General features: G+C 36.2%; 1 long non-coding RNA gene across 1 annotated transcript in view; it reads left to right on the top strand.

The window, feature by feature from the left end:
* LOC116665382 overlaps positions 1-14,043 on the top strand; it is a 155,079-nt gene extending 141,036 nt beyond the window's left edge. Inside the window, exon 3 of the long non-coding RNA XR_004321980.1 lies at positions 13,937-14,043. This is a non-coding gene — a long non-coding RNA (uncharacterized LOC116665382). The remainder of the gene's footprint in view (positions 1-13,936) is intronic.
* The last annotated feature ends 11,960 nt before the right edge of the window (positions 14,044-26,003 follow it).

The following is a 26,003-nucleotide window of genomic DNA, read 5'->3' on the forward strand; positions in this document are numbered from 1 at the left end:
AATAATGAGATTAATGCAGGTACTTCTAGAAGGGAATCAAAAAGATACCAGATTTACAAGGATAGTCTTTATCACCTTGTTCTTTATTTTTTCAAAAATGTTAGCCAGTAATTACAACTTATTTTCTCTATTGAAGAACATTGGAATATATTTATTAATAATGTAATATTCTATAAATATCAATATTTAAACTTAAAAAATGTATATTTTCTTTAATCATATCAGTAGCATTTACAATGACAACCTATTTTATCCATGCTTTCTTCAATGACTGTGATTCAGGCTCTAATAATTTTAAGTGACCCCAAAGCCTTGCTTTCCAAGCTAGTGTGTATTCTTAATATATTGATAAGTACTTGAGATCACAGGATCAACAGTGCATCTTTCTGAGATGCTATATTTACATTAAGACAAACAAAAATTTTATGGAGTAGAACAAGATAACCTCATGAATTTTCAAAACCAAACAAAAAAAGTATTCAAAGAAATTCAACATGTGGATAAAAACTCTTAGGTCTGCCTATAGAGTTCTTCCTTTCCTTGTCCTTAAAATTATCTTAATAAGAAAATTCAAGGAGTACCACTTTAAGTATTTGAAGTTCCACCTGATCCAGCTCCAGAACATGGATATTGCATATGGTAAGAATACCTAGGTGGGCCATTTGAAGCAAGAGACTCTAACGATATCAATTAGAAGGTAGACAGATGCCCATTACACTGAAAGAGTCATGGTTCACTGAGGAGGAGGCTCTATCTCATGATTTTATCTAGAGATGAGCCCATCTAAGCCAGAGTCTCAACAAAGCCATTTGTTTTGCGGTCAAGTGCATTGTCAAGACTTTGCATCATTAAGAACTTAGGTTATCTGTAACGTGTTCCTGTGTCCTTTGGAAAAGGGCAGGTATCAAAATGCGTAAGTACTACCTTATTTTTTTAAAGATTCTTTTTTGATGATGGGATATTTTAACCAAAATTAAGAGTCCAGGCTTTTAAAGCTTAACAAATTCACTTTTCCTTTTTTGGTCTTTTTTTCTGGCAACCAAGTAGTACTTAGCCATTTTACTGGCTCTAACCAATCTTTTCCAACTAGGCAAGAATAGCTGTTTTCTTGGGCCAGACTATTGGAATTATCTGCATGAATTTGGTTGGTTGAAAATATGTTTGACAGTTGAGTCCCTCTTCTCTCTGCCTTGGCTCTGTAGAAGAGCTTGTTAAATTATTCTGTGTGAGTATGTTGGTACCCGAGGCATGTGTATTTTCACATGTCACAGGGGTCTTATTCAATAATTTATTACTTTGATTCCTTAAGTAGACACTTGTGACCTGAGTAAGAATTCCTCTAAATAGACTTAACCAGTTATACTCAGGAAGTAAACTTTCTCTCATGTGGAAGTTTGGGTTTAGAAAATGTTTGCATTAGCCCTTAAGTATTTGACATGGCTTAGGATATAGAACATAGTATAGGAAGGCAAGATTAAACAAACTACAGGCTGTTCTGTAATGGATGCTCATTGAAACCTTTCATTGCCTTGTTTGGTCTAATGTTGAAGTCCTTGAGTTATGTGGGCTCCACTTCTTCACCATGAATGTGATTTCACACTCTGTAATCTAACACTACCTTATAAGATTACTTGATTAATATTCACATTTAATTTTACTTATTTGTGTCTAACTTGTGTTCAGCCACTATGAGGTAAGAAATGATCTTACCATAAATTACTATGAACTCCCACTCTTCCTAATCATTTCTTAGATTATAAAAAAAAAAAAAGATGTAGTGGGGATAAACCTCCGTATATAAAATTGAGTGTAGCAATATACTTTGAAGTTTTATATGATTCAGCTTACTGTCTATGTTGGACTCTCCTCTTATGGTGGGGTATAATATTTTCATTCATTTGGGATTTTCCCTTTTTCATATTTCTCTAGGGTATGCATTAAAAATGTATCTAAGAATTTGCAGAGGACACAAGACATCGAGGGAGGGGATCCATGTAGTCTCTGTATCGTATCTCCATGGAGACAGCAAATGAGATACCCACTCTCCTAATCGGTCCTAGGTTATCACCGCATGGTTTGCTGCTGAGACTTCCTCGGCTCCCCAGGGGTGCCTTCTTTGGCTGTGTGGGCTCTCTTTACTGCTGCGTCACTCATGGGAGCGGGGACTTCCTGCTTCTTTCTGCCATGCTGAGACATTGGCATCTCTGCCGGGCTGTTCATGGTCTCTTCAGTGAAAGGCATCACAAAGCCTTTCCCTTCCTAGGTACTTGTCTACCTAGAGAAGGAAAGAGAGAGGGGGGGAGAGAGAGACAGCCAAACAGAGAGACAGACTGATTACTGACATGTGTATCTGTAAACTGCTCTTAGGACAAGTATAGACAGTGTGCTGTTTCTGGAAGCTTTTCCTGGGAACCAGGTACCTTTTGTTTCAGTGCTCCATAAAAATATCTCAGATCTCTCTGCCTGCCTTGGGCTTTTCTCTGAGGAGTGAGGCAGAAGATCCTTTCTCTGGGGACCAGCGAAGTTTTTGCTCTCGTTTAATCTCCCTTTCACCTCTTTCTCCATCTGCCCTGCTGGAAACAAACAGACAAACAAACCTTTTTCTAGTCAGGATAAAAGTCAGATTACTTTCAATTTAAAAAAATCTCTGTGAGAAAAACTAGGAAAAATTTCCTTAAATCAACCCTAACTCAAAATACATTGGGGCAGACAATCTGCTCAAATTAGAGAAAAGGAAAGCAAGAAATTCCAGAAGAAAAGGAGAAACATGGGTGAGTATCACAGAAGTAGGATGCCACATTTAGGTCTTGACATAACTTACCACTATCTGAACCTTCTGAAAAGAAAATTAAAATCTTCTCTATTTTTTTCTGAAATTTTCTTGGAATTGAATACAGGGGACTCAATCATTCAAGTGATGGTTTTCTAAGCATCTTGTCTCTCCTTTTTCTTCCTTATACTACTTCCTTCACTTAAAAAAAAAGTGAAAAAAACAACTCCATCAGTGTGTGGGAGAAAGAAAATAAAGTAGAACAAAAATGCAAATCACTAGTGGTTTTCTGTTATAAGCTAACATAGAGAAAGACAAATTGCCAGCAGGGTTTGGTGCATTCTGTGAATTTCTCTAACCTAAATTATGCTTTTTCTGAGAGTTGTTTATAAATACAGAGGTCAATAATCAGTCAGTCAACCTCTCTCTCATTTTCACATACCCTGTGAGGGCAAGTACTTAGAATATAGTCCACAACTCTAATGTGCTCATGGTTGACATCATTGCTCAGTTTTGGCACTCTGTCACACTGAATCTGGTGACCAGGTTTTTTCAACACCCTGTTCTACATAGTCACTATCAGTCAAGCACAGTTGACATACAAGATGCAATTCATTTGCTGTCCTTGCCTTGTAGTTAAAAATGTGTGCTCTAATATCAGACTGCCTGGGTTCAAGTCCTAGCTCTACCACTTATGAACTGGGGAAATAACTTTTCTAAGCCTTAATTCTTTCTGGGACAATAATAAGAACTACCCAAAAGTTATAGCAAAAATTAAATGGAATATTCTATGTAATGAGTTTAGAGTACTGCCTAGCACTCAACATACTTAGTTTTATTATTGTTGCTACTGTTACTCATATGATATGTTTTCTATTTAGAATATCCAGAGAAAGGTTGACCTATGATTCCAAACCTGTGAAAATTGTATCTGCCTACAGTTTCTCAAATTTAAGAAGGGTTTTATAGTCTTTGGAAGAATATGTGAATAATCATTCTTGGAATCCTTGAATTTGGAGGCAGATTGGCTGGACCCATTAATGATTAGAGCTGGAACGAGAGCTATCATTGTCTACAGTGCAACCCTTTATTAGGGGTTGGTGTGGACAAAGAACTTTGTTTTTTGTTTGTTGTTTGTTTGTTTATTTATTTATTTATTTTCCAGCATCTGAAGAATCCATAGTTGTGGGGAATCTTAGCCAATTTGAAGCTTTTCCTCATTCTGTCAGGATTGGATAGAATCTATGTCTATATCAAAAGTTATTATAGTTGAAATGCTCAGATGAGACGAGTAACTGTTATTAGCTTTTCCTCCATGAGAAATCAGGCTTAAAAAGAGTATTTAAAGCCAAAAAACAAAACAAAAAAAAAGGCAGACTGGCAGAGAAGAGATACACATATGCATTTAGGGACAGATGGATTGAATCTGTTCTTGTATTGGCAGCCAATTAGGTAAGTGAAAACTTCTGCTTTGAGAGTTTAGTTTCAAAAACTTGATATAACAGAAGTTTGATTATAATAAGTGAAATTAGAAATAGAATTACAGTGCTATATTATAATTGGAAACTGGAACCAGGTGTGGTTCTTTGTTCCTCTCAAGTTTTTCAGTCTCCACTTTTTGAGAGGGAGAGGTATGTGAAGTCTGAATACATTTTATTACTGGAAAACAGGTTATATAAATTTTTTTGTAAAGAGAAGCCCCAGGTATCACACCAAGATGAGCAAATAATTCACCAATTATTGATGGACTTGTGCAAAGTTATTGGGAAACAGTATGGTGTAAATAAAGATTATTTTGAAGCCAGTTCTAGATCCTTTGAGCATTTACATGTTAATTCATTGATTAATTAAAATATGATTGATTATGTGCCATTTCTTGATTGGATATAAAAATTAAATATGGTATTAATGACAATAGTTAGTAGAAAATACAAAACTGAGGCCCAGGAGAGAGATAAAAGCTGGTTATGTATAATGGGTTCACTGCCTTAAAATGATAGTCAAATGCATGGGAGTGAGTGAAAATCATCCACAAAGAATAAATAGGAGAAAAAGATGAGATAGAAAAGACGGAGCATCAACCTTCAGGGAGAGGTAAAAGGAAAGAAGCCCACACTAAATGGGACAAATAAATATCCAAGAAGTGGCAGAGAGCAGGCTGGGGGAGAGGACCTTGAGATTGAGGAAGTGAGGCTTCTGGCTCAGGGCGACTGGTTGAATATACACATATCTCTTCTCCTTCCACAAATCCCATTGAAATAAAATTTAAAAGTACCAAGGGTAAGAAATTTATAACAGTTCTCAAATCAGGTCGATACATACGCAAACCATTAACCTTGATGAATTTCTGGAAGATGGAAAATAGGTGATACATGAAGGAACACAGGAGCAGGGGCACAGCCAGATGTGCACACACAGAGGCTGCTGTGGAGGTGGAAGCCATGCCCCCTGATGGTGGTGCCTCCAAAATGCACCCAACCTGGAGATAAAAGGTCCAGTTTCAGGAGTGGGTAGTGCTTGGAGATCAAGGTGGATGTCTGTTCTCTGAACAGATGTACAAGTTAGCACCTCTTCCATCAACACTACTTGCCAAAGGAAGTAGTGTTGGTTTGACATTCTCAGAATAAAACCCAGGCAGTGTGGGCCTAGCTTGCTCTCTGCTGTCTGCTCACACAGTTTAAAGGAAAGCTGTCTGTGGGCTCAGAGCTCACAGTCCATCACTCTCACTGATGAGAGGCCTGGGGGGAAAGAAGACTGCATGCTGGCAGAGGGAAGCCAGGTCAGCAAAGTGCTCCAAGTGAACTTGCAGTCCTCAGTTCACGATTTTAAATGGACAAGTATCATATTAGAGGAAAAATAATCATACACATATACACAGTACCAATATGGACCAATGAATCAACTTTGAGAGAAACTAATTATTCAGGACACAGAATGTAACTTTATATGTATCTTCATAGATACTAAGGAACAATAAAAAATGAATATTGGAAATTTTAAAATACAGTGCCTGAGGTTAAGAAAAATTAAAGAAAAATGCTGGAATAAAACATGAGAAAATCTAAAAATTAAGCTAAAAGAAAAATAGGAATGTCTAGAAGAAAACTTTAAAGTCTTTGAGGATCCACCTAGGAAAACTATGATCCTTCAGAAACAGTTTCAGAGAGAGAAGAGAATATTTTAAGGAAATTATCAGAGAAATAATGGAAGAAAATTTATTTTTCAGACATAAACACATGCATCCTCAGCTTGACAGGGCACACAGAGTGAAGAGGACATGAATGAAGAAGAAAACCCACATCTAGACAGAGATTCATGAAAAGTAAAGAGAAGATCCCCAAATCCTCTACTTAATGCCCCTAATAAATGGGAATTCAGCTTCTCATCAGAGACACTATATGCTTGAGGACTGAGCTCTGAAAAAAATACGATTCACAATCTAGAAGCAAATGCTCGGCCAAACTATCAATTAAGAGTTCTGGTAAACTAAGGACATGTAGCTATGCAAGACTTAGAAAATTTTACCACTTGCAGATCGTCGTCTTTGAAAGACTTGCTTACTATTTATTCAACAGAACAGCAAAGGAATTCAAGAAAGAGGGGGAAAATGAGATTCATGAAACAGAATACCTAATCTAGTGTACATTGTGGTTGTATAGTAGAATATCCCTGTTTTGTAGGAAACATACACTACGGTATTCAGAAATGATGGAACAATGAGTCAGCAACTTGCTCTCAAATAGTTCGGAAAAAATATGCTTTGTAATGTATCTCTTACTTTTCTGTAACTTTGTGATTATTTTGAAATTAAAAAAAGTTTTAGAATAAAACAAAGAGAAGAAACTGTAAAAGGTTAAAGAACAAAGTCACCTTTCCAGCAAGGCCCCCTGCCATCTCCTTCTCCCCTCATTGTCCAGTTGCACTATTTGATTTTGCAGGGAACTATATTTAAGCAATTGCAATATTGTAAGGGCTGAGTTTTTTTTTTCTTAAATTAACCTATAAACAAACCAGTTACTTTTAGTTCTAAGAAGAGAAGATAAGCGATATAAAATCAGATGTTATAAAATGTGAGATAATGCCTAAAATGGATGAGTCAAGAAATAGACGGTTGTATTTTATTTGACAACATATATTAGCAAATTTTTTAAAAAGGGTAATAAATGAAAACATGCCTTTTAGAGTTTGAGGTGTGAAACCTGTGTGGGAATAAGGAGATGAGAAAGCGGTATTGTCAGTAAAATTCCTCATTCTTCATGATAGGGTAGCAGTTAGATATAGTTTAACTTCATAAATAAATAAATGAATAAATATAAGGATTATGGATATAACCACCAAAAGAAATAAATTTGTATAAGTGGCTGTCAAAAATGAGCATTAGGACTGAGGGTGAAGTATAGTTTATTTCTTAGTCTCAAATCCTCTCTTTCAGTTTGGATTTGAGATTGTAGATCATATACTAGATACTCACAGGAAAATGTCTGGTCTGATGAACTTCAGACTGTGAGCGTTGGTTCCCCCCAAGTGGGGTGGAGGGATGGTGAGGAGAGGACGTTTTATATTCTTCAGTATAGTGCTCAGTTATTCTGCAGTAAGCATACGTTATTTCTCATTGAATAAAAAGTATATACATAATGACACGAGTATATTATTATATAATAAGAAGATATAAGGCAACAAAGTTAAATGCTAAATCAGATAAGAACTAAAAGTTCAAGAAAATACCCTCTTTACTAAAGTGAAAAAAAAAAAAGATCTAAAAGTTCATTGGATTTGGCAACTGGGAAGAAACCCAATGAGGGCAACTTCTGTAGATGGTAGGAACACAAGTAAGTTTGCAAGGGAACCCCCCCTTCCTTGATGAGCAGTGAAGGAGAGTAGGGGTGGCAGAGACAAGTATGAACTATTTTCAAGAGGTTTTGATGAGGAAGGGAAGGGAGAACGTGTGAGGAAGGGAAGGGAGAAAGTTTGTGGAAGCTAAACAGCTGACATTAAAAGAGCGTGGTTATTTAATGATCACTTTGATTGTAAGATAGACTGTGCTGTTTCTAATTAGCTTTAACTTAAAAATGAAAGTATCATGATATATAAAGAGCATTAAAGATTTTCCAAGAAAAGATTACACCTACATCTTTCCATTTTGGATGAGGTCAGCATTCAACACATTTTCATGGAAGTTTATTTTTACAGTTTTTAAGGCTTTTCCATCTTCCTCCCTTTAGTTCACCCTTTCAGAAATGCCTTTTGTAGACGCTCTCTACAGAGGCTTCTGAAGCTGTTGAAGTTATATCTGAAGCTATTATATCTCTACATTGCTCATGATTAGGGAGTCTTTGATATATCTGACTATTCACACAAATTTATAAAAAGGCAGTGAAATATTAGTGTTTTTTTTCATTTCATTAAGTTATGCTACATTAAACTCCAGCCCTTAGTCATTATGACAAATGTGCTAAATTGATAAACTATCATTTTGCCACTTAGACATAACTACTGAATAAAACTTGATTATTGTAGTAACTAGGTTACTCCTTGGGTGAAGTCAAGGTGCCTCTGCAGTTTCAAGGTGGCCTTCTGGGCCAGACACCAATTTGTGCAGTCAGATCAGGTCAAGGGAAAAAAATCTGAAGTCGTTTTTTTTTTTTTTTTTGGCCTCTGTTCTCTCTTGTTCTCATTCTCCCTTTGTCCTCTATGCCCTGTACTACCCCTCAGCTTATTCATGCCTGACATTCTAAGGTCTTAGCATCTTGCTCAGTGCCTGCACAACACAACTTTCAGCAAAATTTGTTCTCCAGAAGGAAGCAGAGAAATTGATCCAACCTGAAATAAAGCCAGTACAATGTCTTGCCCCATTAGGCCCTTGATAAATGTTAAATGAATGAATAAGATATAAATAACTAAAAATGCTTATTCTGGCTAGTGATTGTTATGTAATAAACTACCACAAAACTGAGTAGAGTAAACGTCATTTTATTATGATGATCTGTGAGTATACTGAGAAGCACTGACACAGACAATATTCTTTAACATGAATATGTTCACACTGCAAGATGGGCATGCAGATTAAATTATGGACTGACCTTTGCTATAGTTTGATGAGGTTCTTTTCCTGTGTGTTTCAAGTATCGCTGACTTATGATTTGCCACTTGGCCACATGAAGAAAAAGTTTTCTAACTCCGCAGTGTTATTTGACCAAATCATTTTTAACCAAATTAATGAACACTTGCATACTGACCACCTAGATTCAACAGTAAAATTTTTTGCCATATTTCCTTTAACTTTTTGTATGTGTGTAAGATTTTTTTTCCCTGCTGAATTATATAGAAGTAACTTAGTGAAATTTTAATAGATGATAAAATTCATCTATTACTATTTTCTCATACTTCGAAGAATAAATACATTTTCTCTTCCAATCTTAATACCATTAACATACCTGTTAAAATTAGCAGTTAATTCCTTAATATCATTTAATATCCATGGTTAAATCATCCCATGTCTTTTACAGTGTTTTTAAATCCAGGAGCAAAGATCATTTTTGTTTGTTTCATTTTGTTTGGGAAAGAAGAGGACATAAAATCAAGTTTAGTTTTAAAACCTTTTCTTTGAAAAATAGTTTCAACTTTTGGCCTGTCAGTTTGGGTAGCAATTATGTAAAGAGGAAATTTAGAGGCAAAGATTTTGGAAATTATTTAGATAGGGAAGACAAATATGGACCAAATGTTTACAAATTAAGAAAATGGAGAGTAACATTTTTAACAAGGTTCTATCTATTTCTTAAAAGTACATATTTGTATAGTGTCCCTGCACACAGTAGCCCTGGTTGTTCATTCGAATTCAAACAGGGAGAAAAGGATGTGTTACTGTTCACTCTCTGCTCTTTCTTCATTACTTTGTCTGTTCTTTATGCAGGTGAGTCACAGAATATATACCCTTCATTGAGAATCTTTACAATGTGCATAATTTTTAAAAGTTCGATGTCCTAACTGAAATGGACATGGCATCATGTGAAAAGAGGCGATGTGTTAGAGCAGTAATTTTGAAGAGCAGATATTTTGGGTTCCTAGAAGGCCACTTCTGTAGGCTCATCTCTTAACGTAACTTTAAACCCTGCTTCCTGCTTGGGAAGTCATTAGGGAAGGAGGAAGGTGGTGAGGATTTTATGGGATACTGATTTTATTTTATTTTATACTCCTATAAAAAGGAGGGGAAAAACCTGGGCCAACACTTACTCTGGCACTGATTAACTAATGAGACTGAAAGCTTTGCAAAGTTAACAGAAAAAAATTGTAATTAAAATACAGGTTGATGAAATATTCACTAGGCTGATATGGCTTTATTTTTAAGACATTGACACTTATTTACAATATACTAGCTTATTACTATTTTTGATTTAATACTTTGGCATCACATGGATACAAACTATATGGGAACGTTTGATGGAAACTGTAGGCCTTCTGTAGAAAGGAGAAAGGAGGTAACAGTGGAAAGGACTTAGATTCTGGATTTAGGCAGTTTAGAATCTTTGCTCTGTTATTAGCTATGAATCTGGGTAAGTTATTTAACTTCCCTAAACCTCTCTTATTAAGCGGGGATAATTTTACTATCCTCCCAGAGTTGTTAGGAATACATGTAAAGATGCAGAGTACAGTTCTGGCAAAGGCAGGTACTTGTGTGAATGTGTGCCAGCCTCCCTTTCATTGTATTTATCGATTTTGACAATTTAATATATCTGATCCTGGGGCCACCAAACTGGACTCAGAGGGGTAATAAACGCTGGCTCTTCAAAGTCAGATCATTCCTGCCCCTGTGAGAAAACCGGTAATGTGGTCTGTTGTTCAATATGCTGGTTAGATGATCAGGAGTCGTTTCTTCAGCTTCACCACTTCTCTGTTTAATTCTACGACGCTCTGTGACAGCAAAGGCAAATGATGTTGGTACATTTTCTAGACTTTGTTTTCGTTCTGGTGTATCTCTATTTGACATATTGAACTAAATGCTATATTTCCTAACACAGTACCTTTTAAAAACTCCAAATCTGCCTCCTTTCTCTGTCTGCTCTATAAAAACCCTCGTGTGTCACCCTCTTCTCTTACCTGAACACTGATAGTAGCTCCTACTTTGTCTTCAGGCCTCTGCTTCTCTCCCTCTTCTGTCCACAGAGCAGCCCGGGTCAAAAATTTAAACCAGATTGTACTATTCACTTGTTAAAAACCCAGCAATGCTTTCCATTACTCTTAGAATAAAACCCAAATGCCTTTTGCTGGCTTACAAAATCCTACATGGTCTTCCCTCAGACCCACGCTGGGAGTATCCCATCTTCCCACTCATCCACTCTTCTTCCAGGAACGTGCCAGTCCCACTCGGTACTTCTTAAAAGTTCTACATCTGCTTCTACCTCAGGGGCTTTGCACTCTTTTATTTCTACCTGAGTCAGTTCCTCCCTAGTTTTTACATGGCTGGCTCCTTCTTATACTTTAGATTTGGCCCTTCTTCAGAGAGGCTTTCCATGACTACCCTGCTTGAAATAGTCATCCAGTCACTCTATTTTAATTCTTTGCATAGCATTTACCTGTAATATTCTTCTCACTTATATCTACCTACCTACCTACCTACCTACCTACCTACCTACCTACCTGTATTTCCATCTTCATTTATTGTTTCTCCCACTACCATGTGTGATTCATTAGAACAGGGACCTTGCCTTTCTTGTTCACTGCTTTCTTCTGCACCTAGACTAGTGCTTAGCCTAGTTAGCAGCTTAATAGATAGAACTGAATGAATCAAATGGCAGGAACTTCCCCATCCCCCTTTCTGTCTTTATTTTTGGGCAAAAGAGAAACAGTCTGACACAAACAGGAGGGGTTAGGACACATGCAATGGGGAAGAAAAACGAAGATGCCATGACTATGCTTGAATCTAAGAAAAGTTTCTGTTGGTTAGACTTTAAGTTGAAGACAGTTTTATTGCTACCAAAACAAGTATCTTCAAAGGAGGTTTTATTTTGATAAACAAGTAACTTACCACGAGCAGCAGTATCTTGCAACTGTTACTGACAAAGCTTGACTTTGTAAGCGATTGCAGATGTGCTGTTATTTGACTGTAATTTGATAATCGATCATTGTGTTATCTGAGGTTTACAAGATACAGTCTTTTTTCTTTTCTCCTTTTTCATTTTTTTTCCACCACACACTATCATACAGCACAGAATGAGTTTTACTTATAGATTGTAAATACCTGAGAATCGAACAGTGTGTATTCTAATGCCATTGTTCTACATCTGTGTTATGCTTCATACGCTGCAAAATGTCCTCACATTTATTACCCTGTTTGCACTTCTAAAATATTTTATTTATGAAATGTGTTTCTTTCATATATTTCCTATGTTCCTTTATTGACAAATTCCTCTCTTATTATCAAAGAAGTAAAAAGATTTCCAGAAATACTGTGTATGAATTTCTTCTAAACTCAGTATTAAATTTTTCCCCATTTATTGAATTAACTCTTGGGTTTTCTAATGTGTATTGCACTTTTGATCTTTCTTTTGCCAATGCTTTTTAATAAGCGTATGGGAATTTTTCCATATCTGCTACAGAGGTCTTTAAGTCCTAGTCAGCTTTTTTTTTTGTTTCATCTAATTCTCCCTCTCTTGTTTACTAAATCCCCAGGAAAATCTTTTGTAGCCTTAGCAGCTTTTGCCCTCTTTTTCTGTCTGATGTTTGGAACTTCTACCTTCAAAGCCTCTTGCCGTGACAGAGATCAGACATGGCCTCTAACCTATTTTAAAAGATTTCTTGCAAGATTTTAAGTATATTTGCATTGCTTATCCTTTAATTCCATAAATTTTTTACTTTTTAAACATCAGTCTTTTGTATATATCTTGACAGAATGCAATCCTGGCTTTGTAATTTTTGGTCTTTTTAATTTAGTTTGTCTTTTCTTCAACAGATCTTTTAAGGTATTGCTATTTCTTGTAATGAATTTTTTTTTTTTTTTGTCTTATTGGGAAACTCTCTCATTTGACTTTTAACAGAGCAGGAAAACCTGATTTCCGACATCTCTCTCTCTCTGCCCCTTCACCTCTTCACTCTATTGTTGTCTTCTTCCCATGAAAAGTTTATTCTCCAGAACATTACACTGTGTCTTAGTCAGTTTGAGCTGCTATAACAAAGCATTACAGACTGAGTGGCTTATAAACCATGGAAATTTATTTCTTACAGCTCTGAAGGCTGAGAAGTCCAAGATCAAGGCACTGGCAGATTTGGTGTCTGGGGAGGGCCTGCTTCACGGTTCATAGGTTGCTGTCTGCTTGCTGTGTCCTCACATGGTGGAAGGGGCAAGTGAGCTCTATGGAGTGTCTCTGTAAGGGCACTAATGCCATTCTTGAGGGCTCCACCCTTGTGACCTAATTGCCTCCTAAAGGCCCCACCCCCAAATACCAAAACCTTACAAATTAAGTTTCAACATATGAATTTTGTGGGGACACAAGCATTTAGTCTACAGCCTATAGTAAGGCAATTTTAAATTGCTACAGGGTAACACTTCTCTGTAGCAAAGGTGAAGTAAATATGGATTGCTTAGTAAATTTGCCTTTACTTAAGTCCATGGGCTTGGCCATTAAAATGTCCACCTATTCAGCTGATGGTTGTCATACAGAGGTAACAAGCAAGAAATTGCTTAATCAGTCTTAACTGTTTTTCCAATAGTCTTTCCTACTATTTGCTGAGTTAACTCCCATGTCACATTCTGCAACCTTTCCTCTGGGAAGATTTTTCGGACACTTTCAGCCTGGATTAGATACTCTCCCTCCATGCCTCCACACCACACCACACTAACCCATCGTGCGTCTTTTTTCTTTCTCCACATTTGTTGGTAGGGACCAGGAATGTAAGGAAAATTTCTTGTTTGCTGCTGTAGTCTCAGTCTCAACAAAATACCTTCACATAGTTGGTACTTAATAACTGTTATTAAATTTAAGTTCTTTGGTTGTTTATGCCTTTGAAGAATATTTTTTGCCCTAGGCCCTCTTTAAGTCTTCACAAAATTTCGAGCAAGATTCCTGAGTCTTACAGGCATGCTTAATAATCTTGAACAACTCAATAGCCTTCAGTTTCCAATATCTTTTTTCTCTTCATTTATAAAACATGTTTTTTAAAAATTTTTTTCAGGATAATTGACTGTTAAAGCTCTAGAGAACTTAGAGGGAAAATTCGCCTGTGGAACCTCCTTCCCTATTTTAAAGATGAAGACACTGAGGCCCAGAGATATCTGTGTGAGTATTAATTAGTTAACTGACTGCTTCAGCACGAGAACCTAGCTCCTGTGTCTCTCACTGCCTCACACTGCTGTAGGTCACTCGAAACAAGAGCTAATGTCTTACTTAGTGAATCCTTGTAAGTCACAAAAGATATTAGAGTGAAGTTATCCAAAGCAGGACTTCTTCTTTTTTTCAAGGATCTGATAATGCCACTCATTTCTTGAGCTGTGATACGTTCCTCTAGATGACTTCATTTGTGTGATTTCTGTCTTGACCTTCTTCCTCCTACGAGAGAGGCAGAGGTTTCCCTCGTGAGTGGAGAATCATACCTAGATGTTGAGTAAGGCCCACTAGTTGGATGGCAGACTCTCCCTGGGATTGTTCAGGGTAGTGCTGTGCTTCGAAAGGAAGTGAAGTCATTGGTAATGTGAGCGAAGACTGTGGCAGATCACAGCTCTAACATGGCCCTCTCCTCTCACCCTCACCACTGACTCAGTGTCTGCTGATCTTGTGCCCGTGCCTGCAACCGTTCTGTACTTAGGTGAAAGGTCAGTGTTCTTCTCACTGTAATTCCCTCCCGTGTAATCCTTGCTGTGCCTTCCTCGCCCTGTTTTGACCACATCAGCACCCTTCCATCTCATTTATGATTTGCATCAATTTGTTACAACCTCCTGACTGCTATTTTCTGCTTCCCATTCTCCTCACTATCAAAGGTTTATCCTTTACTATCATTTTATTGGGATCTCTAGTGGGATAGGAAAATGTATTCAGCTCAGTTTCCATCTTGAGCTATTACCTCTGTTTTTGAACTTTAAATACAAACGAATTAAAGCTCTTGGTTTTCCATCTGGATTCTGAAACATTATTCATGCTAGTTATATGGGGGGGAAATAATAAACCATAGTTCTATATCATATGTCCTCATCTGCCATAGAATTAGGTGATCCCCATTTCTAGATCTAAAACATCTATGTCTTTAATAAAATAATATTTGTAATTGGCAAAAATATAAATGAATCAGTAAACTCTTCTTTATTTCCTCTTTTGACTTCAGTTTAACTTATTAAAGTATTACAAAACAAAAATCTCCACAAAAACATGCAAAATGTCAGATGTGTAATATCTTAACGTTGGGTGAGATCCAGATGTGTCTAAGAAACAGAGAGCGCATTAGAGGTAATATTTATCTCCAGTTATAGGAGCTAATATTGGGCAAAACTTGCAAGGCTCAGTCCAGATAAGCATCCAAGTGCTTGGCTGCTAATCTCAAACCTTATCTGAACTATCTGAACTTCTCAAGTCTTGAAAACTGGGCTGGACATCTTCTGAGAACAGCCTCATCTGGGGTATTTGGGTATGTTTGATTCCAGCTGGAACCTGAAATTGCAGAGAAAGGCAAAAATGAAGAATAACTGGGGGGACATGCTGAACTTCCTCAAACCTCAGAAAGAGGTTTTGGTTAAATTTGGTGCAAAGGTTAGGGATTATGAACAGCTTCTATTTTATCTGGCTGCATTCATCCATCCTTTAAAAAAAATCCTGTTTGAATCTTCCAGATGAAAAGTCATTAATACTTCTTTGTTTTTGGTTGGGAAATATAGTGAAACATCTTTTAAAAAATGAACCTTTGCTGGTTTTACATGTCACAAGTAAGATTTTGACAGCATATGATTGCTTCAGAATGGCAAAGTGCATGTCACCGATCGGTAACACATACCTAGGTTTGGTTTGGGGCATCACACCAAATGGAGCCTTAAATCAAGTTGTAGGAGCACCATAAAATATAGTCCACTGTAAGCACAGAGAGTAAACAAGAATAAATCATTCTCTATTGTGTTGTTCTTTCTTTATCAACTCTGTGAGTATTGCACATATTTAAAACACATTTTTTTCTTTCATTTTTACAATTTTATTTTACTTTTAAATACACCAATCAAAATCAAGGGATTTTGAACATATAAATATGTAAATGTAGAACAATAAAATTTGTTAATTGCCTACTATGTGCTAATTATAGGCACATAATCTCACAACAACTCTAAGAGGTAGGTGTTATTAACCTAATTTTACAGAGATTGAGGTTCAGAGAGGGCTGTTCATTTGCTTAAGATTGCACAGCTAGTGTGATGGGTAATTTTATGTGTCAACTTGGTTGGATGACAGTGCCCAGGTATTTGGTCAAACATTGTCCTTTATGTTTCTGTGATGGTATTTATGGATGAAATTCACATTTAAATTGGTGGATTTTGAGTAAAGCAGATTGTTTTCCATAATGCGGGAACCTCATTCCATCAGTTGAAGGCCTGAGTAGAACAAAACACTACCCTCCCCAAGCAAGAGGGAATTCTGCCTTTCGACTCTGCCTGCAATATCAGCTCTTCCTGGTCTGAAAGCTGATTGCCTTTGGACTCTAACTCTTTCCTAGTCTCCAGCCTGTTGGGATTCCCCATCCCCTTTTGGACTCACCAAGCCTAGACAATTGTGTGAGCCAACTCCTTAAAAAATAAATCTCTTTCTATGTTTATACACACATCCTGTTGGTTCTGTTTCTCTGTAGAATCCTGACTAATATAGCTAGTAAGTGGGGAAGCCAAGGCTCAGACCTTGCTCAGTTCACTTTCAGTGACTTACACCAAATCTCATTTTATATAAACACTTTTTTTCCTAAATACTGATTTTGTAATTCAGTTTGTCAAAATGTGAATTATATGTTCACATTTACGTTCATAAACACACATGAACACCTGTATACATGTTAATACACAGTTATTGAGTGTCTGCTATGTTGTTTTGTTTATACACGTATGAGTTATAGTTTTGACTTTTACAGTGGAACTCCTTAATCAAAGAGAATGATGAATTTTGTCCTCGGTATATAATTAATCTCGTGAAGACAGACTCACTTTACCATTATTACTATTGCATAGTAGTAATTTTTTCCCCCTATGGTATTATTATTGGCTACGTTTATTCCTAAAATCTAGGGTTTTGACCTGAATCCTAATAATTGAAAATATTTTTCTAAATTTCCCCAAAATTTTGGTTTCATGGAAAATATTTTAAAATAATCATAATTCTATCTGATTATTCAGTTCTCATTTATCCTTATGACTACGAAACTGAAACATCTAAACCAAAAAAAAAATGAAAAAGGAAATTAAGACATGAAGCAACAGTGAAATATTATGGAAAACTTTAGAATACTATTTTCAAAGGCCCTCTAAAAATTGCCTAAATAAGGAAAATTTATAGTAATATTACCTGTAGCTGCTAATCTATCTTCTAGATAGGTGTGTAGCTGTTTATCCATCTCTGTTTCTCTTTGGTATATCATGGCCTTCACTGTTATATCAGTTTCAGCTTAGATTTATGCTTGGCAGTACAATTTGGGTGAGACAATGGTCAAAACCAGGGTGTAAAACAGAGCTAAACCGTTTAAATGTGTAGGTGGTGAAGGGAGAAATAATTAGTGTATATTTAATATTTGTTCCTCACTTCTATATGCTACATATGCTCCTCACCTTAATTACCTAGTATTGTGAGATAGAAATTACCATCCACAGAAGAGAAACTGAAGTTTCAGAGATATTTGTCCAACATCAAACATGTAGCACACAGGGTGGGAGAATATAAACCTGTCTGTCTAATCCTAAGATTTAGTTTTCTGATTCTACCATGGGAAGGCTATGGATACTGTTGAAGAATGCACCACAAAAAAATGCTTCTTGCTCATATGCTTCAAAATAGCCTTTGGAATAAACAATCTACTACTACTGAAGTTATCATTTCCATTTTGGCCACAAGTACCAGTTCTAATCTTCAGCCTTGTTTATTTTTCATGCCTAGACACTGTGAGACCTTTGAGTGAAAAATACTGTTCCATCTCAAGAAATCCTTCCATTAGCCTTTCCCTCTCATGGATCTTCTGTCTGTCTGTCTCTGCTAGATCCTTTCAGAGGCATTTAATATGCTCAGATCTTCAGCATCTGCTACAGGAAAACAAACGTGGGGTGAGAGGATGGCCATGTCCCACATCTCGATTGAGTCCCTGAGATGCACTCTGTCAAGTGGGGATCATTGACTTCATTCAGGAAAGAATTCGAGAGCAAGCCACAGTTGAGTAAAGATAGATTTATTTAGAGAGGTACATACTCCATAGAGTGCAGGCTGTTTCAGAAGGCAAGAGAAAGGCCATGAGGTGTGGGGGCTGGGTGCTGTAAAACTAGATACACCCTCCATAGACAGAGTGTGGGCTGTCTCACCCAGAAAGAAGAGTGGCCATGAGTTGTTAGCTTTTATGGGCTCCATAGCTTCATATGCTAACAAGTGGGAGGATTATTCCAAGTACTCTGGGAAAGGGGCTGGGATTCCCAGAAATTGGGCCACTGCCCACTTTTTGACCTTTTATGGTTAGCCTCAAAACTGTCATGGCACCTGTGGGAGTGCCATTTACCATTTAATATATTGCAATGAGCATATAATGAAGCTCAAGGTCTACTGGGAGTCAAATCTCCTGCCATTTTGAGCTCCAGGTTTACTGGCAATTGAATCTTCCACCATTTTCATGTTAATTGCTGTGTCATTCCTTAAATGGCCGTGCCCTGCCCACTTCCTTCCTGTCTCACATCTATTTAAAAATAATTCTCCTTTGACACCGCTTTCCCCTCCAGCTACTTTCAGTCTCTCTGTTCCGTTAGTTATCAAAATTTCTGGAGAAAAGTTGCCGTATCCATTTCCTCACATTCTCCACTGAAATATCCCCTACTAGTGTCATCCATAACCTTGTCAACAAATCCAATAGATTTCTTTTTTATTCCTTACCTTTCTTGAACTTTCAGCAGCACTTGATATTATCCATACAATCTCCTTCCTGAAAACTTTTGTATGTGTAAGAAGCTTAAGTTCCTGATTTTTCCTTCTACCTCTCTGGAAACACATTCTAAGCCGTGTATTTCTTCTCTTCTTCAAATTTTGGGATTCCTCAAGGACCTCTCTAGATCCTTTTCTCATTTTCTACTGTCTTTAAGATTATTTCTTCTCTACGGTTGACTTCAGTTAAAATTTGTTCACTTATAAAGGGAGTAATTCTCTTCAGTGGTCATGTAAATTCATGAAAACTTGCCATATATTATGGCCACAAATAAAGTATTTGATAACAAATCACTAAAACCAGATATTAAAATGAAAGTCCCATTCACTATCACTTAAAAGCAAATTGTTTTATCTCTTTTAGGAAATAGAGTTTGAGTATATCAAATTAGAACTGTTCCATTAATGATGTTATTAGGTCATTGATAACTTTACTTAGTTTTTGTCGACTTGATCCAATGGAGACTGAGAGGTGAATTAAAATTTACTTCTAGCAATGTGTTTATATATATTTATCTTTGTACTTACTGTAGTTTTTTCACTATAATGTTAAGCCAGGTTATTTTGTGGTTATCTGTTCATACCGGCTTTGGATATTCATTGTGAATATATGGTCATTTCTGTAATAAGATGCCTTTTTTTGCTCTGTCTGATGGCTTCAACTCAATCTTACACAGATATTAAAATAGCTTCCTCTGTATTAGTTTTCTGTTGCTGCATTACAATTTACTATAAGCTTAGTGACTTAAAATACCACCTGTTTATTAGCTCACAGTTCTATATGTCAGAAATCTGGAATAGCATTGCTGGGTTCTGAAGGCTGAAATCAAGGTGTAGGACTTAGTTCTTGTCTGGAGGCTCTGGAGAAAAATCTGCTTCCAAGTTTATTCTTGTTGATATGATTCAGTTGTTTGTGTTTGTAAGACCAAGGTCCTTGTTTCCTTTTGGGCTGTCAGCAGGGGACTGCTCACTGCTCTTAGAAGCTGACAAGTGGCCCCCTTCATTATCAAGCTAGAAAAGGTGAAATAAATCCTTCCAATGCTTCAGATCTCTGACTATGTCTTTTTCCACTAGCTGGAGAAAACTGTGCTTTTAAAGAGGTCATGTGATTCGATTGGGTACACCTAGAAAATTTCTCTATTTAAAGGCAACTATGTCATAGAACATAACATAATCATGGAATAAAACCTATCATATTCACAATCTAAAAGATTGTACAGGGCAATGCATGTGGGGGCATAGGAAATCTTGGGAGTTATCTCAGAATTCTGGTTACCATACTCCGCTTTATTTTTGTGTGCATTTTAAAAATGTTGTGTCTAAGCAAATGGCCAACAGGCACATGAAAAAATGCTCAGTATCACTAATTATCAGGGAAATGCAAATCAAAACTACAATGAGGTATCACCTCATACCAGTTAGAATGGCCATCATTCAAAAGTCCACAAACGATAAATGCTAGAAAGGGTGTGGAGTAAAGGGAACCCTCCTACATTGTTGGCAGCAATGTAGTTTGGTGCAGCCATTATGGAAAACAGTATAGACATTTCTCAAAAAACTAAAAACAGACTTATCGTATAATTCAGCAATCCTACTCCGGGGCATATATCCAGAGGGAACTCTAATACAAAAAGATGCATGCACTCAAATGTTCATAGCAGCACTATCTACAATAGCCAAGATATGGAAGCAACCTAAATGTCCATCAGCAGATGAGTGAATAAAGAAGTTGTGGTATATTTATACAATGGAATACTATTCAGCCATGAAAAATAATATAATAAAGCCATTTGTAGCAACATGGATGGACCTGGAGATTGTCATTCTAAGTGAAGTAAGCCAGAAAGAGAAAGGAAAATACTATATGATATCACTCACATGTGGAATCTAAAAAAAGAAAAAAGAAGACACTAATGAACTCATCTACAAAACAGAAACAGACTCACAGACATAGTACACAATCTTATGGTTACCAGAGGGGAAAGGGAATGGGAAGGTATAAATTTGGAGTTTGAGATTTGCAATTATTAACTACTATATATAAAATAGATAAAAAACACAAATTTCTTCTGTATAGCACAGGTAACTATATTCATAGTTATTGATAGCAACCTATAATAAAAATAATATGAAAATGAATATATGTATGTATATGTGTGACTGAAACATTACGCTGCACACCAGAAATTGACACATTGTAACTGACTACACTTCAATAAAATTAATTAATTAATTAATTAGTTAGTTAAAAGTGTCTAAAATTGTCCTTATTAACCTTTTTGAATTAGCTTTTAAAATGTGTTTAATGTAAATAACATTTACTAGGGTTTTATTTTGTGATCCAAAATAAGAGTTTTTTCCCTCTAAAATATGAGTTTAGCCCATATTGATTTATTGATATATAGACATGTGGTCTTAATTCTTTCAGCATAATTTAGGTTCTAACTTTCTGTTTTTGTTGTTTCCACAAAAAATCTTCACAGTTTTATCTGTAGGTATTGTTTCTCACATTGATTAGTATGTATTTCTTCTAATAATTTATAAGCTTTGTCTTTAAATTTTTCTTGTAATCTTAACTACATATTACTTTATAATTTTATAACTTATAGTGTTCACCTTTTATGTTTAATTTACCTGATAAATTTCATCTTCCTTTTGTTCTGTTTCAAAATAACAGCAGCTACTTACTAATTTGACAAAAATTTACTAGGTTAATTAACACAAATGCAATGATTCACATTCAGAGCCAGGAAACTTGATTTTGGCCTCAATAATATTCATCTTGATATGCTAGCTAGTTGGAAAAAAGGATTATGTCTGGTTACATTGTATGTTCTTTTTTAAGCCACATACAACTTTGTAAATATTAAAGTCAAAAGAAACGTATGTCTATAATTTGTTGGAATTGTCTCTAAAAGTGATTTCTTATCCATGTTCTCATAAACCCTTAGCCTGTTTTCCTTTCAGGGAACAGTCTAAGGAACTCAGAATTCAGAGGCAGCCTTTTAAACAAAAAATCTTTATTGACAAAATATAGCCCACAATCAGAATTTCACTCTTGCTAATCATCTTAGATTATCTCTAACCTAATTATTACTTAATAATAATTATTATTTAATATAAACAATAATTTAACTAGTGGGTTTTTTCATATTTTATAGATAAAAAAACTGTGGCCCAGGTAGTGTGACTTAGCTGTACTAAAACACAGTTTGTCTGATTTCTAATGGATGTTATTTCTACAAGAGAATATGTTGCCTTCCTTGTGAAAAGAGCCCTGAGAAATTCCAAAGTCAGAAATGTTACTTAGCCTACTTAGAATGTGAATAGTACACTTTTAACCTATGATCTGAGTAGCTTCTTACTACATTCCCATTTAACACCAGCGCTTTCTAACGTATCTGCCTGGGTGTGCTTGCTGTAAGGCTTTTGTGTTTAATAGCGAATTTAACAGCTAGTGGCATCTTTTCTTCTTTTCTTAAACATTTTAAGGTCTAATAAACTTGGACATCCCAGAAATTCTGTGTTTCTGTGCTTGAGCAGAAACCCCTATATTCAGTTCTTCTTATTTTGGATATGAATTCTTTAATATTGGACTGCTCTTTGTGTGGAGTTTCCCTTTTATAAAAGCTATCCATCTTTTTTATCTTGTCAGGAATAACACAAATGAGGTCCAAGGTCTCTTTCTCTCATGTTGTATTATTGTTCTAAACTGCATCTTAAAATTGTCTCAAACAGAATCCAATTTTATTTTCACTGCCATAGTAATCAACTGCTTCTAGAGATTTCAACAATTTTTTCTGACTTCATCCTATTTCTAAATGGGACTGGTTCTTTTACAGTGACTTCCTTTCACACCAGATCATAGTTTCTGTATAGTCTGAGTTAGATTCATGGCAGCACAGGCAAAGTTTGGAACTATTGCTAGCCTGGAATTCTAGAACGAGCTTAGACTTTGGGAATGAATTTTAACTTCGCCACGTGCCACCTGTGTGAGCTTGGGCAAGTTGCTTAACCAAAGGGGGGGGTCACAATTTTCTCATCTGTAAAAACAATGATGGTAGAGCTTTTATGTCACAGTTGTTATTTAAGTATGAAATGATTTAATGTATATATGATGTAATGATGTAATGATGTAATGATGTAATGATGTAATGAAGGGGGTGAGGAGAAAGCCTGGAACATTGCAGGGCTCAGCAGATATTCATCTCATTTTCTTCTTAATCTCTACTGCTGCCTTTAATTTTAGGATTCTTTACTCCCACCCATTCATTATGGCCCACCCACCAGAAGGGCTGCTAGTTTCTTGTGGTCTTTTCACGCTTGCAGGTGGAAGATATTACAACCAAATTATATGCTTGAAAATGAATGTGTGTGCATCCTGTCCCGAATTAATTTCTCCTTCCGTTAAATTATTATGATGTTTAGGATTAATTTAGTCATTGTGCTTAATCTACCCTGGTGAAAGAATTCAGAGAGACATACAGTAGGAAAGCTCTCTAGTGAGCCTAGAAGATGATTAGGCAGTTTTGTTTTGTTTTGTTTAAGGAAAATGAGCAAGAAAATTTTGCGTAATACTTTTTGGAGAAGTCTTGTTCTTCACAACCGCCTGAGATATTTCAAGGTGATTTGCTATAAATCTGAAGACTTAAAAACCTTGTTTTACAGTCTGGCCCACTAAGAATAATGACCTCTCCCATTCCTTGTTTTTCTGGGTGATTAAGGGTTTCCTGACTGGCCCCAGGCCATCTGCCCTGACTATTTTTTTCCCAAGGATTTAGAACCATATTGTCAAAAATAATCTCTTTACTCTGAGAGGTTTTCTAGCCCAAGAAGATAGAAAGTGTTTGCTGTGTGTGTTCAAACCTTGCATGAAAAATAATGCAAGTGATACTTCTTGTTGATGGGACATAGCAGTCCCATCACTTACGCTCCTTTAACTAAATTAGGTGTAAATTATTTCAAGGAGGCCAAAGTTCTTCTCTGTGTCCCTATGAGGATAATTTCACAAATACAAAGCAGGTCCCTCCGACTACAGATTTGGGGCGGGGAGAAGAAAGCAAGAAAAAGAAGAAGAGGAGGGCTATGGCCTAGGACCAGTGCATGCCTCTCCATAGGGGTTTCCAGCCTGGGTGATTTTTAACCAAGCTGACATAAATCAGACTGTGTGGAGCAGTGACTTTCGGATCGCTGTGCTGGGAGATGCCTGGATAGTGTTACACTTCTCTCATTAGGAGGGACTGGAGTTGGCTGGGGAGTTGAGCTTTGAGCTGTATCAAAATAACAGTGTGGGAGCAAAGAAGAGGTTGGGACAAGGGGGTGTACCCATAATAATCCAACCTCTACAGGCAGGTTATGTGAAGTGCCCTGAACTCTCATCCTTTGAGATCATTTATTTGCAAACCGAGCTTGATAGAATCAAGAAGAATTTGGTCCCTGAATGCCACGGGTTACATCTTCTGGGAAAGGCTTGAGACTCATTCTTTCTCAGCTGGGACATTCATACCACAAGGAGAAGGAAAAATGGTAAATACAACATTGTAAACTATGTAATTATAACATAAAGTAATATGGTAGAGTTGATACAAAACAAATCAGTCAAAAAAATATGAATGGGTCTAAATCACCTATTAAAGGAAAAAAGAATTTCAAATTGATGGATAAACCAAAACACAACTCTGTGTATACAGGAGACATACTAAATACACACAGAAATGCAAAAAGACTGGAAATAAAGGTATAGAAAAAATATGCAAGGCACATAAAAACAATAAAAGAAATCAGAAAGCTAGATCTTGATAATCAGATAAAGTAGAATTGAACAAAACTATATATACTCTTACCTTGTGGCCCAGAAAGCCCTTCTAGGAAATTACTCTGAAGAGACACTTCCAACTCTACAAAGTTACATACGCACAAAGTTATTCATTATAGCATTACTCGTACTTGCATATAATTATAAAATACCTAAATATAGGAGATTTGTTGAAAAAACAGAATGGAATACTGCACAGTTGTGAAAAAGAAGAGGGACTCTATGAACTGACTGGAAGTGAATTCTAGGATATGTTATTAAGTGAAAAATGCAAAGTGTAAAAGAGTATATAGTAATCTATTTATCGTATAAGAAATATGGGGGGTATAAGGAAACGAGTATGTATTTATTTACTTCTTCAGAAAGAAACATAAAAAGGAAAAATCAGGAAACACTGAAAGTTATTACCTGCAAGGGAGGAATGGGGTGGAAGGGGTATGAGAGGGAAGACAGGTCTCTGAGTATACCTTGATGTACAGTTTTGTCTTTTGGAAGCATGTTAATACTCTCCATATTTAAAAATAAAATTAAATCAATAAGGAAGAAGAAAAAACCTAAACTGATTGCAGACAGTATTTCAAATAAATGACATAAGCACATTGAAGGGGTAAAAAGAACTAATCCAAATAATTTGAATATAGTACTTTGACTCTATACTTCAACTTTGTTAGTAGGTTTCCTTTTTCTACTTGTATGAAATAAGAATTCTGAAACCATCTGTTGTTGTTATAGGATTAGGCAATGGATCTGTGTGTCGATGGTGGGAGCCAGGGCTCTCACTTTGGAGGAAGGGAGACAAAATAGAACAGAGATGTCAAGGAAGAACCTCATGAGGTTGAACTGTAATTGGTGGTATCAGAATGACCTCATGGTTTCTAATATACATCTTTTCCAAAAATGTCAATGCCATGAATGGCAAAGAAAAACAGATATTTTTCCAGGTTAAAGGAAACTCAAGGAACATGACATCTAAATGCAATACATGAGCCTAGATTGGATCATGGACTGAAAGAAAAACATATTATAAAGAAAAAATCATATATAACATTTTGAATTTATTCCCTCATATCTTGTTTGCCAAGAAAAATAACAGGCATTCATGGATCATTATTTCACTTTGTTATTCTCTCATGTTTTTCGACCTTTATCCTTTTTAAGATTTTGTAAATACTTGATAAGCACATAATGTGTTCATATTTTCCAGAGCTTATCATTTTCTAATTCTTTTGGTTGCACTTTTCAAATATTTATTGATTTAATTTTGTGTACACATAAAACCAGTTTTCCTGAAGTA

Source organism: Camelus ferus, chromosome 8, assembly GCF_009834535.1.
Source record: "Camelus ferus isolate YT-003-E chromosome 8, BCGSAC_Cfer_1.0, whole genome shotgun sequence".
NCBI lineage: Eukaryota > Metazoa > Chordata > Mammalia > Artiodactyla > Camelidae > Camelus > Camelus ferus.